Source organism: Aythya ferina (assembly GCF_964211825.1).
Source record: "Aythya ferina genome assembly, chromosome: 4".
Lineage (NCBI taxonomy): Eukaryota > Metazoa > Chordata > Aves > Anseriformes > Anatidae > Aythya > Aythya ferina.
This window is the reverse complement of record NC_140300.1, coordinates 38,920,317-38,932,861: the sequence shown is the minus strand read 5'-3', so window position 1 is coordinate 38,932,861 and position 12,545 is coordinate 38,920,317. Positions and strand designations below refer to the sequence as shown.

General features: G+C 36.0%; 1 long non-coding RNA gene across 1 annotated transcript; it reads left to right on the top strand.

Annotated features, from left to right (window-relative positions):
* Window positions 1-2,208: 2,208 nt before the first annotated feature.
* LOC311436652 lies at window positions 2,209-5,332 on the top strand. Its single transcript, XR_014693001.1, has 4 exons — window positions 2,209-2,271; window positions 2,394-2,461; window positions 4,751-4,799; window positions 5,240-5,332. It is a non-coding gene; the product is annotated as an uncharacterized lncRNA (long non-coding RNA).
* The last annotated feature ends 7,213 nt before the right edge of the window (window positions 5,333-12,545 follow it).

The window sequence follows — 12,545 nt, the reverse complement described above, 5'->3', positions numbered from 1 at the left end:
TATAACTATAACCAAACCAGGTAACTGGATTTTCCAGGTTTTCTAATCATGGATTTAGAACTGGCTCATAGTTTTTATTTCTATGTTGCTGACAACTCTGTCTCTCCTAAATGTAATGGCAAAATACATGAGACTCAAGAGAAATGCAGGTCATAGACTTTATACACAGAAAACCACAAGAAAAAAAAAAAAAAAAAAAAAAAGCCACAAAACCCCTAAACACTGATCTGGTTATTAATTCATTCTGAAGCCAGTATGAAATGTGTATGAGGTAGGAGGGGAATATTTATGGATTTCATTCAGCACTTTGAAAATATTCTTATAACACTGTCAGTCATAGAATATGCTAAAATATTATAAGTATATGTAGAGTATGGTAGGACATTTTCTGCAAATCCATATTATATACACATACAATTAGATATGTATGTAGTGCTTTTATAATAGGCAGAGAAAGCCAGTCTTGGGGAGCAGTTAGTTTTTTTCCTCTTTTTCAGTTGCTGACAGCAGAGGATGTGATTAAAAACTTGCTTTACTAATGTCACCTATTAGCAAATACATAATTTACTTTATTTTGTGTCATAAATTGTGACAGATTCTAGTGTGGATTCAGTTATGCACAGATGACCTCATTTACTTCTTTATCTGCAGCCATGAAATTCTGAGATACTACTGAGGCATCAGAACTGAGACTGGAATAGCCCCAGATTTTCAGTCCTCTGGACATAGTGAAGTCAGCTGAGGGATACTGAAGTTGTCACAGTGAAAGATGTGTTGTATCCACAGATCTGTGTGACTCACTTCTTCAGTGCTTAGGCTGTGTGGACTTATACTCTCAAATCAACCTGGGGGTTTGAGAATCTCTGGGGTTTGATAGTAGCCATACTTGCTCTTTGAAATTTGTACTGAAAACATGGCTACCACACACTTTCTGGTGACAATCTGAGTTTATCAAAAATCTTTATTGGAGATGAAGAAGAAAAGAAACATCAGGCAAGTAACACTGGTGTTATGCACTACATTTATTTGTGATGCTTGTAGAGATAGAGCTGCTGCCTGGACTTCTGTGGCATTCAGAAAAGTGCTCAAAAACAGAACATTACTTCTGTGCATTCCCTCTTGCAACTATGCAAATAACACTTCTGTTAGAGAGGTTCCCACTTTTCTCTCGCTGAACAGTTAACTAAGAAATCATTTTTATCACATCAAAAGTTGGCAGACTGCAACTAAATTTTCTGCATATGGAAAACAAAATGTAAATCTAGCCATGATTATAGACCAGATGACTTCCAGAGGTCCCTTCCAATATCAACCCTTCTGTGATCCACAGATTTAGTGGTAGAGAGTATTTTATTACCTGAAGTGGAGGTGTCTGTTTTAAAGTGATTCCTTCACCCCTAGAAGTTTTCACTAAGTTCTGTTCTCACATTGTTTGTATTGATCTTCTGTGACTTTGTAGAGAAGGAAGGATGCTGCAGATTCCCTGTTGTATGTGCACCACTTGAGGCATGTTGTCATTCATTGCATTATTCCAGTATTATTATATTGTATTTGTTTTTTACGTTGATATTTTGACCAGAACACTTATATTTGTGTGCTAGGTGTACATGTAAAAGGCATCGGGTTATAGACGTTACTGAAACCATATGTTCTTTGTGATACTTTTAAAGGAGTTACTGACTACTACAATTACCTTACCTCCTTTGGTATCACAAGCTACATGTGTCTAGCAAACCAGTAAGTTTGTCTGAGAAGTTGCCTAAGTAGCCTGGTAGACAAAAGAGGGGGAGGGAGAAAGGGAGTGAAATGAGTGCTTTGGGTAATAGATTGGAGAGGCAGTGTTTCTAGAATTGACTAGAAATCTCTGTTAAGTTTAATATGCTGCATCTGTGGTAAAAAGTTTAATATTGAGCTCAACTAGTAGGAGTCTAACCTTCAAGCATCAAATGTTGTGAGGTCCTCCTACCTAGTAACAGAGCAATGATTGTCAAAGATGGGATAGGTCAAGAAGTTAATTTAAACTCTTCCTCAGGCACAGCACATCACACTACAGATATTAGATATATTTCTTAGAGACTAGACAATTGGATTTTAATTGGATTATAATTGGGGGCAAGGGAGAAATTTAAATATATATATATATAAAATCATAACACCTGAGAACCTTCATATAAATGCAAGATGGTGAGGGCAAGACAGCTGAAGCCTGTGTGGATGAAGGACAGCAGTAAAGTGGTGAAAATGTGATACAGGTGCTATCATGGCTTGGCAGTGAGTTGCAGGATAAGGATGAGGTTTCATCCTGCTGGTGGCCATGTTACATGGCTGCTGTACATTATCCACCCTGTTGTTTGTCACAGGGACCTGAAAATCACAACTTTTTTTTTCTGTAGTAAAGATGTGAAGCAAGTATCAAAAAGGTGGAGGAACTGAAGATGTATTAATTTTTGCTGATGGTCAGGTATGTGGTTGATTTTCTTTGGGGTGCTAGTTTTGTTTTCTTATAAGTTTTCATGCTGTTTGGGTTTGTCACCTCTCTCCTTCCCTGCTACCTTTTTGGGGATGGACTCTAGTTGCAGGCAGATGTTACTTGCTCCTTGTTCAGGCTTCTGAACTGGGAAGAAAGATGTATGAGGTTCAAGGCAGCGTCATTTAAAAGATGCAGTTCTTAACAAGAAAAGAAAAATCATGTCATTACTTTTCTGTGCTTTCATCCTTCTGTTCATAATACTCCTGTATAGATAGCCCATGATGAGTATGAAATACATTCTTACTATAGTTCTTTCTATATATCTTTGTATTCTTTTGGAGAAAGATAATAAGAACAAATAAAGTAGAAGAAATAACTTAGGTAAATGAATATTTAGAAGACTATTTTGTGGTTATTGGGAGTTCTGCAATGTTCTTTCCTATCCCTTACTTCTATGACTGTTGTTTTCTTTTGTTTGTTTACTTCATTCCATGAAAGCGTTTTAAGCTATCATTCCAGTTATTTTAAATTAATTATTGGAATGTACCTGGAATAGAGAATACAGTTGTTGAAAAATAATCATCCTGAAATGCCATGAATTACTGCACGCTACCATAGCTGGTAAAATAAATAGAATCAGTACACCAGGATGAGAGAAAATGTTTTAGAAAGGTGCTTCTTCTAGGATTAATGACTTGGCTACAACATCAAAGATAATGAAAAACAAACAAACCTGTAGTTGTGTCAGGAATGTGCTGTAAACAAAAGATTTGGTATTTAGCTGCTTATTTGATTCTCTGTCTTTACACTCTCCACTTCCTGTTTGTATTTTAACAGTGCTGAAAACTATATCACTCAGAGCAGTGTTGGGTAAGGTGGTTTGACCAAGTGAATTGTTACTTCTATTTAATTAATAGTTACTGACCAGAATGATAACTATGGGAGTGGGATAAAAATGGCTTGCATGCTCTTGTGTCTGTGAGGTTAGTAATTTGTGTCTCTCGTAATCATGTCTTCACATTGTGTTTTACTGGAAAACACAGTCCATTTTAATTCTTCTTGTACTGTACACTGAATAAGGTCTTTTTTCCTACATTTTCCCTTCTACTTTTAACCTGATTTTGACTTCTGAACATTTTTCTGTATTTATTAATTTCCTTTTAAATAGATTAGGAAGGGGACAGGGATATGGTAGAGAAGTGAGGGGATTTATTAACATGTATCATATAACCGTATTTTCTCGTTAATGGCTACCTAAAGAAGCTGTGCCATACCTGAAGGTTAATTAATTGTCAGTGGACAAGTCTTCAGTATTGTGGAATATGTCAAAAGCATGATATGAAGAACTGAGTTGCTTTGTTTATGCAGTAAATATTTCTGTGAATGTACTTTAATTGCAAGTTGCATAAGGAAAGAAAAATAATCACTTTCTGTGGAATTCTGTATTTCTTTTGAAGATATTCATGCTGATTCATCTTGTGGGCAAGCTATGAGTTGATTTGTTCACCCATCTCATGTGTTTGAGAATGCACTGTATTTGTGTACTTGATCTGAAACATTCCAACATGTGTGGCTTTCCTTCTGAAAGAAACAAGGATAACTCCTACAGAAGGATGAAATCTTACACTAAAGGAACAATAATAAATAGAAATTTGTGTAATTTATTCAGAAAGCATTCATTTTATAAACCTATTCTAAATTGTTCTCTCATGTCACTCCAGAAACAACACGTTTTCTGAGGATAGCAATTCCCCACACACACATGCACACCTTGTGAATGAGTGTATCTCTTGGATACTGCAAACTTATTTTGGCTGCTAGTAAACCCTCAATTCAATCCTGAGAAGCAAAAGGCCTTTAGTTCAACTAGACTATGCCTAAATCAAAAGTATTAAAAAAAAAAATAATAAAAAAAATGTAAATGAATAAACCAGAAAGAACTTTTTTTTCCTTTTTCTGTCTGCAAGGTCAACTGCTTAATCATCTTCCAGAGATTATGAGTTCGTTAGTGCCCAGTGGGCCTGCCTCTCATTGCCCTCAACCTTATGTAGTCACTTAGCTGTACAAAATAATTTTTTTTTTTTTTTAAAAAAGACATAAAATTCTATCAAATCAGAATGTTCTTATTTCACACCAATACTAAAACAACATAAATGACTACTTAAATTACAGGTGAAAGTGAGATTTCTTTTTTTTCCATCATGACAAGCAAGTACAGCCTCAGTATAAATTCAGCAGCCCTTCCCCTTTCCTTCTTGTTGTTTTTATTTCTTTGTATAGGACTGTTTTATGGAAGAAACACTAATATGAAGTGTTAAATTCTGCACAGGTAAGGGTGAGTCATGCTGACAGGTGAGAGTATACAAGTGTAAAAATGGAAGGTGTTTCTCTTCATGCAGAAGAGGGAGTTGCTAGTAGAGTACAGCAAAAAAAAAAAAAAAAAAGGTGCTTTTTTAAATCTCATTTTGGGCCAGACTTTAGCTGATGTCTTCAGTGTAGTCGTTGTTAAGCTTTTTTGTAATGTAAGCAAGGCCTTTTCACAGGGAATTTACTACCTGACTGAACTCTACAAACCACCCTTCTGATGAATTAACTTCTCAAAGCCAAATTCTTTTAATATGCAGTTCCTTATCATTTTGTCATTGCAACCTACATAGAAGGTATTCTAAATACTTTTAGTAACTTAATTCCATCGATATTTTTCATAAAACTATCTACTTCTCATACAAGTTGATCAGTTCTGATCTTGTTTTCTCTTAAATGTCCTAGGGCAATGAACACGTTTCTCTGCGGCTAGAAGGAACTGAGAGGAAAGTGTTAAATGTACTCATCTTTCACCGATTTCTTATACTCCATCCTTTTTTATTTTTTTCTTTTTAGTATCCAAATCATAAATCTGTTCTGCTCATTCTCTAATGCAACTTGTAAGCTTGATATGTAGGTGAGGTGAAAAGCACATTGCAAATCAGTTGTCAGCTGAAGTGAAGTGGGAAGGCAGATCCCAAAATGCACTCAGGTCTTTGACCTGCTTTGATTGACACAGATACGCATGACTGATGCTGTGGCAGGCTCAGCAAGCCATGAAGTAGTTTTATTTTAACTAGGGAATTGTCTATGTCTCAGCGTTACTTACATGCTGTGTGTCTATGAATAAATATTTCTGAGATTCTATGTAAATGGTTCAGCCTTTACAGCTGAACTGAGACTTTTGCTAATGTTATAAATGAAGTCTCAACTCAATCTGAATTTAGTAATATCTATAAAAGAATATTTATAAAAGGTATAAAAGGCAACTATAAGAGGCAAGTAAACAGCGCTGGGTGTGCAGGTAGTCTACGCTCCACCAACACACACACACAAACATCAAACATTCTAAATATACAGAACATTGCTTTTACATACTAAACCCGAGTATGCCTATACAGTCAGAAAAGGTAACAAACAGTCCTTTGAGTCTATTACTATCAATGTCCATGACTGGGGGAGCATAGTTGGTCTGGTTGGAGTGCTCCCGTATCTTCCATGACTTGTAACAGTCTCCATTTTCCATTCCTTTTCTGTATTACAAACACCGGAGAATTCCAGGGCTAGTCATGGGAACAATATGTCTTGCTTTAAGTTGTCAAGCAACTCGGTCTTCGGGTCTCATGCAACCCACTCTTCCCGGATCGAAGGGAAACATATCCGTCTCCTTTTCAAGGTCAATAGGGCCTGGGCCAAAAGGCACGTACAGGTCAGCAGGGGGCACAACAGCAAAAGCCTTCGGTGGCACTAGCAGCAGGGGGGCCTATGGCATGGCAGTTGGATCAGTAAAGGAGCCCGCAGCTCCCTCGCTATCTGGCAAACCACACGTTTCTGACTGTGGGCCCACATGGCTCTTTAAGGCCTCAGAGATTGCTCGCCAGGTGCTGAGCAATCCCACTGCTACCTTGTCGTTTTTGGTAGCAGAGTCCCACACCTTGACATCAATTTGGTCGTATTTCAGGATCATAAACTAACTGATTGTTAATAAGGAGAATAAGCTGTAAGGTTACCAGGTCAGTCTTTGTTTCTAGAGACCTATGATTCCCCATAACGTGCAACTGCTTACCAGCGAGGGGCAGTTGTGTGTGTGGGTCCGCTTCTCTCAGCTTGAGCTTCTTTCTAGTGACTTTATGTACGAGCTTCTATGAGCGGTTTGCTGAGTTTGGCCGAACCTGTCTTCATGAGGCGATCAGTGTGCCTGTTCCCGTCCTGGTCTACATTCTGCTAGCCTGTTTCTTTTCATTCCTTCTTTCTACTTCTTTATCGATGACATAACTTCATCGTGTTGTCTTTTCTTCTTTTTTTTTTTTTTTTTTTTTTTTTTTTTTTTTATCTTGAGGACAGGCTCCCCTCTTATACTCTTCTCCCCACAGCAGTTCTTTTCAAATCAACCTTTCATTGATCAAACAACTTTGCAAGTAACAGCAAAGGCAAACACTCAGAAACTTCCATGCCTTGACAGCTGGAGAACAAGCAACCTGAGACTGCATGGAGTCTCCTGAATCACCCTTGTTTGTTCTGTCTAAACTCTTGCACATTCCTGATGGCCTCATTGTTAAGAGCCTAATCTTATCATCAACCACGGGACTTTCTGACCCCCATGGCCACACTCCCAAATCTCCCCCTTTTTTATTAATATCAACCATTTTCTCGACACGAATTACCACTCCATATATAACACTAAGATTGCAGATCTGTGCATGTTGAACACTGAAATATTAAATGTGGGGATATCCTTAATGTGTGAAGACATGGTAGCAATTCACTTCTTTAACACTTAAACTGACTAAACTCAGTGCTCGTAAAAACAAAAACTCTACCGTTCATTAGACTGTAGACAATTACTGAAGTACTGACTGGACACAGTTTGAGCAGCTCTTGTCTGTGTTAGGAAACAGTGGATTTCTCCCAGCAGTGTATCCTGTAGCATTAGCCTGCTAATCCCAAAAAATCCCTTTCCTCTTGTACACACCACACGATGGTATTTCAGGCTTATCCTGTACCATTAAGGTGATTAGGATACCTGCTATTGAAAACTGTAGTTCAGAGTTTGCAATAACCCTAGAGGGAAGTGGCAGGAATATAGCAGTGAAATAAAGGGAAGAAAACCAAGCCATTTGTTAATACAGCATTTCAAATATAGCAGGTGAGTTCTTGAAATGTTTAAGCATTTTTAGACAGCTGCAACACCTCAGCTATTAAATACTGCTCCCTTACTGAAACATGCTATGTGAGTGAGAACTGTTAACTTACAAGCTTTTTAGAAGGATATTTTACTTTTTATAGAATGTCAAAACAGGTCACGTTTAGTTATTAGCTTTCGTGTTAGGGTAAGTTTTCTAGTTTTTTGTTTGTTTGTTTGTTTTAAAGCTATCCCTTAGCTATATTGTACATTAAACTAAAGTGCTGTTTTATTTGAACAAATACTTTCTCAGCTTAATCCTTTCTCTACTCATGTGTATGTATGTATGCAAAATACTTAAGCAGTTAATAGTTCACTGTCTATTATATTTTAATCGTTTTCAAGCATGACCATTTGAAATTCCTTCAAACTCTATATGAGGTAAAGAATCTATGATATTTGGGGGAAAAAATGTAGGTATGGATAAACTTTTGACAAATCTGTCATTCCATATCTTTCCTAATGTTCACCAGGATCTTGATAAATCTATTTCGCCAGTCATCACATAAATCAAAGATTTCTGAATGATGCCTGTGAGTAGTGCCCTAATAGTAGGTATTTCCTGTAATTGTAGCTCCAAATTCTGTACTCCCACCAACATCTGTGCTGGGTGGGTGTGTTGCTGGGATACCTTTATCTGCTTCACTCCTAGTTTGTGTCTCCTTTTGTACCTCTTCTCAGACTTTTTTTTTTTTTTTTTCCTTACATTGTCTCTAATCTCTCTGCCTTTCGCACCTTGTCCAATTCAGTTACCTTTTCTGAACATCTTGTGCTATCTCCAAAGCTTGCTTGGATTTTTCTTGAACTTCTTACCCTGCTTCTGCCTTGCAGACCTGCCTGTGCTCTGCTCACGTATCACTTTATTATCTCAGTATTGAACATCTTTTGAAAGGTGCAATGCTGTCTAAAGATAGTCTTCACCAGCCAATCTATCAGGCTGAGGAGTAAAGATGGCTTAGTAAAAGCTATGAACTCTATAATGATAAATGTGTTGTCCTATTCATCACAATAAAAATAAAGCATTTCCCTGGCTTGCTGATAGGGCAGTGTATGTACTGTGAAGAGCAATATTGTTCTAAGTATGCCATTTCAATGTATTCAGGGCTTTTATTTAATAACTAACTGAAAATAAACACAAGCATGGAGGCTGAATACAACAGATTCATGCAGTTTCAAAGATTTAATTAAAACGCCATAGACAGGAAATTTATTACAATTAAAATCAGTTTAGAAACTGCTTTTCTGTACTAAAGTGCTAATTTGTATTTTTATGGCTTCATTATGGCTACTGTGAAGAAATACTAAAGCTGAAAAGCATTAATTGTCACAAAACTAAGACTAAAGCTTAATATTGTAATTTTAATGTGTTCAGGGCAGTTTAGTACTGTTGAGTTCTCCATATTTCTGTGTATTTTAAGCAGCTGAAGGATTCTTTGAAATTAGGAAAGGCTAATTGGTTTAAATTTAAACAAGTCTTATGAGTAGGGTGTGGACTGGGGTTTAGAATATCAGACTTCATTTCTGCCACCTTTTTACTGTCCTCTAAGTTGTTCTATGTGAATTTCTAACCTTTGTTTTCCTTGACGTTTCTATAGTTTGAGTGGGCTCTGTAGTTGATGTACTTTCCAATGTGTTTGCAGGACTCCACACTGCTGCAATAATCTTAGCATCTTTTAGGAATATGGAGAAAGTAATGTACAAATAGAAACATGTTCACATGATAGTGGTGTTAGTTCCCTATGTACTTGTAATTTCTCTCTCTTCCTTCACCCCCAAGCTATTTTTCCTTAAAGACTGTACTAGACAGTTTCAATGTCATGCAACCATCATGATCTTTAAAGAAAGAGGGAAATATTATAAATAAACTCTATTTTTGACAGTGAAATTCAAAACTTCCTCAAAGGTTTGTTAAAAAAAAAAATCAAAAAACAAACAAACAAAAAAACTAAAAACACAAAATTGAATGTCTACCACAACACGTTCCTGATTGTGACTACAACTGACCACTTCGTGCAACTGAAAACCTAACTTTCCAGCACAACTTAGTATCTTCAAAGAAACAGAGAAATCAAATTTGAAGCCTGCAATGCATTTGTATATGATGTACGCACTTCCTTCTGTGATAAATAAAGACAGAGGTGTTTCACAGTACATAGATAATGTATGTGGTGATTCTTTCGTAATTATTTTATCGCCTGATACCTTATTGGCTTTACAGTAGAGGTAAAAGATCATGATGATGTACTTTTCAAAACTTAGTCACTCAGCTGATTATCTCCTTTTGTGTTCAAACCACAACTTAAAAAAAAAAAAAAAAAAAGGATCATAAGGAAAAAATGTTTCTAGTACATTTGAGGATAAGTTTGTTTTTTGTTTTTTGTTTTGCATACACAATATGCAAAGTTATTAGCTTCCACAAGGTCCTCTTTGACCTCCTTTGCTCATTTTCAAGTCAAAAAAGCTTGTCTAGTAAAATCTGATATTTCATAACAGCAGTAAATGCTATTTTCTCTCAGTTCATAGGTTTTATCTTCCTCCCCAAACTATGATATTTACAGAAATAAAAAATGGCAAACTATTTTTTTATTTGTTTTTCCTTTTAATAGTATTAATATTTGCATAAACAATTGCATTGTTCTTGAGTGGTGAAATATTATGGTTATGGGTTAATTGTGGGGGTGTGTCTTAGGTTTTTGGAGGGAGGAGAGTCTGTCATTTTTATTTTTTACCAAAGGAAAAACATTTCAAACAGGTTACTGTTTTTAGAAGTCTTTATTTGAGTTTAAATTTCTCAACAAGAGCCTCTAGAAACACCAATTTGTCTTTTCCTTTTAATAAATCAGACTTTGCAGGCTGGGTTTACTGCTAAAAGTGTGGAAGTATTTAATGTTCATTTAAAAATTGCTTCAGGCAGCTTCTGTGAGTTTATCTGCTTGTGTAAAGAACAGCAGAGCATTTGGAATAAGCAGTGTTACTGTAGTGTGTGTGATACAGAAAGATTTCAGCTATATATATCTTCATTTTCCCCTGGAGCTTCTATCAGATAACTAATGTTTGGGATAAAGCTAGGTGGAAGAATAATAATAAACTGAAAAGTTATTGTTTACCTCTTTGATCAAAACCAATTATATTTTGTTCCTTAAAGGTTTAATTAGCTCTGATTTTTCTTTGAAATTAAAAACACATTGTTCTGTGGTAATAACCTCCAGACAGTGAGTGACTTGATGGAATGTGTGAACTCTGTTCTTATAGATATTAAGGGATATTTTACAACTGAATTATTCTAAAGCATTTCCCCTCTCTAATATCTTGAAATTTTACCAGAAAAAAGTGTAGTCAGGTTAATGACAAATATTTCAATTGCATACCAGTCTCTCCTTAGTGCGGATGGGTTCCAAATTATAAAAATAGCTCACTAAGAGGGTTTATCTGGAGATATTATTACTTTGATGAGGGCTGAGCAGAACAGAGCTGCAGGCATAAACACTCGATTACCTGAGCAGCCTTTGTCCACCATTATTTTCAGTCTGAGCCAGAAACCTTGTCTTTGATAACTCATAACCCATCATCCAGTCTCTTTAATTGTACGAACCTAAGGGGAGAAATCAAACCTCATCTGAAAAGTTAAATAAAATTATATATATATTCATTATTTTCATTATTTCTGACTCATATGTAATCCAGGCAAACTTTCTCATTATGCTAGAATTTCTTTGCTGTGAAACTTCTGACCAAATTTTTCAGTCTGTTGGAAATTTGGTAAAGGTTTAATGTGCCATTAAAATCTGTATCCATTGAAATTAAGACTACTTTCTTTTCTTGCACAGAAAGTGAATGCAAAGTTGGTAATAAAAGTACCTTCTATTAAAGAAGATTGCTTATGTTAAAAATGGATGCTTTAATCTGACTGCCTTTGAGCTCATTAGGGTTCATCAAATTTCAATAATTTGAAGCTAAGGGGAAAAAAAATCATCTTAAATAATGTCTAACACTGTAAAAAAAGTTAGCAAAGATTAGTCCATATGAAAGTTGCATATACCAGAAATGAACAAAAAAAATTGGTTTGAGGTTAGAAAATAATTTGAAGGGAAAGATTAACTGTTAAGGCTTTTTGAGATTAAAATTAATTTATCTAATTTCACTTGATTAAAACCTGCTACCTATATCATGCTTCATCATAGGTGTAATGCTAGAGCTAGATAGAAAAGGAAAGATCTCTAATTATTCCTTATTTCTCCATGTTGTATTTCACTACTTGTTTTGACTCATACCATGTACTCAATATTAATATTACAAAATGTAATGATATATGAGTGTAGATTCCAGGATATCCATTACCAATAAATAAAAATATATCAATATGTATGAGGTTTGTCATGGTTTACTCTAAATTGTCAATAAACAACTGCCTGTTAGGTAGATTTCAGACTAACCAATATTAACATCCAGGCTGTAGAAAGGACCGTGTGGCTGCAGACTGCTGGAGGTGATGGTGATGGGTGCATGCTGATAAGACTGGTTAAGAACTGGAGGGTACTCATAACTTAAACAGCTGGGTTTTGGTTAGCAAGATCTAATACCATGTAGAACGTTTCTTGATTGAATGTGGTTACAACTGTCACGTTAAGGAATGTAGCTGATTAACCATTATGGGCCCAGTTGGATTCAGGGTACTGAACTATCACAATCATAGATTTCACCAATAATGCATTAACCATTAGGGGTCCAGTCGGATATTCACCAATAATGCATTAACCATTCGTTAGGGGTCTGGTTTGATTCAGAACACTGAACTATCACGGTCACGGATTCACCAGTAACGTATAACCACCCTTACCCTAGTCACGCTTAATGAGAGCTGTAACAATG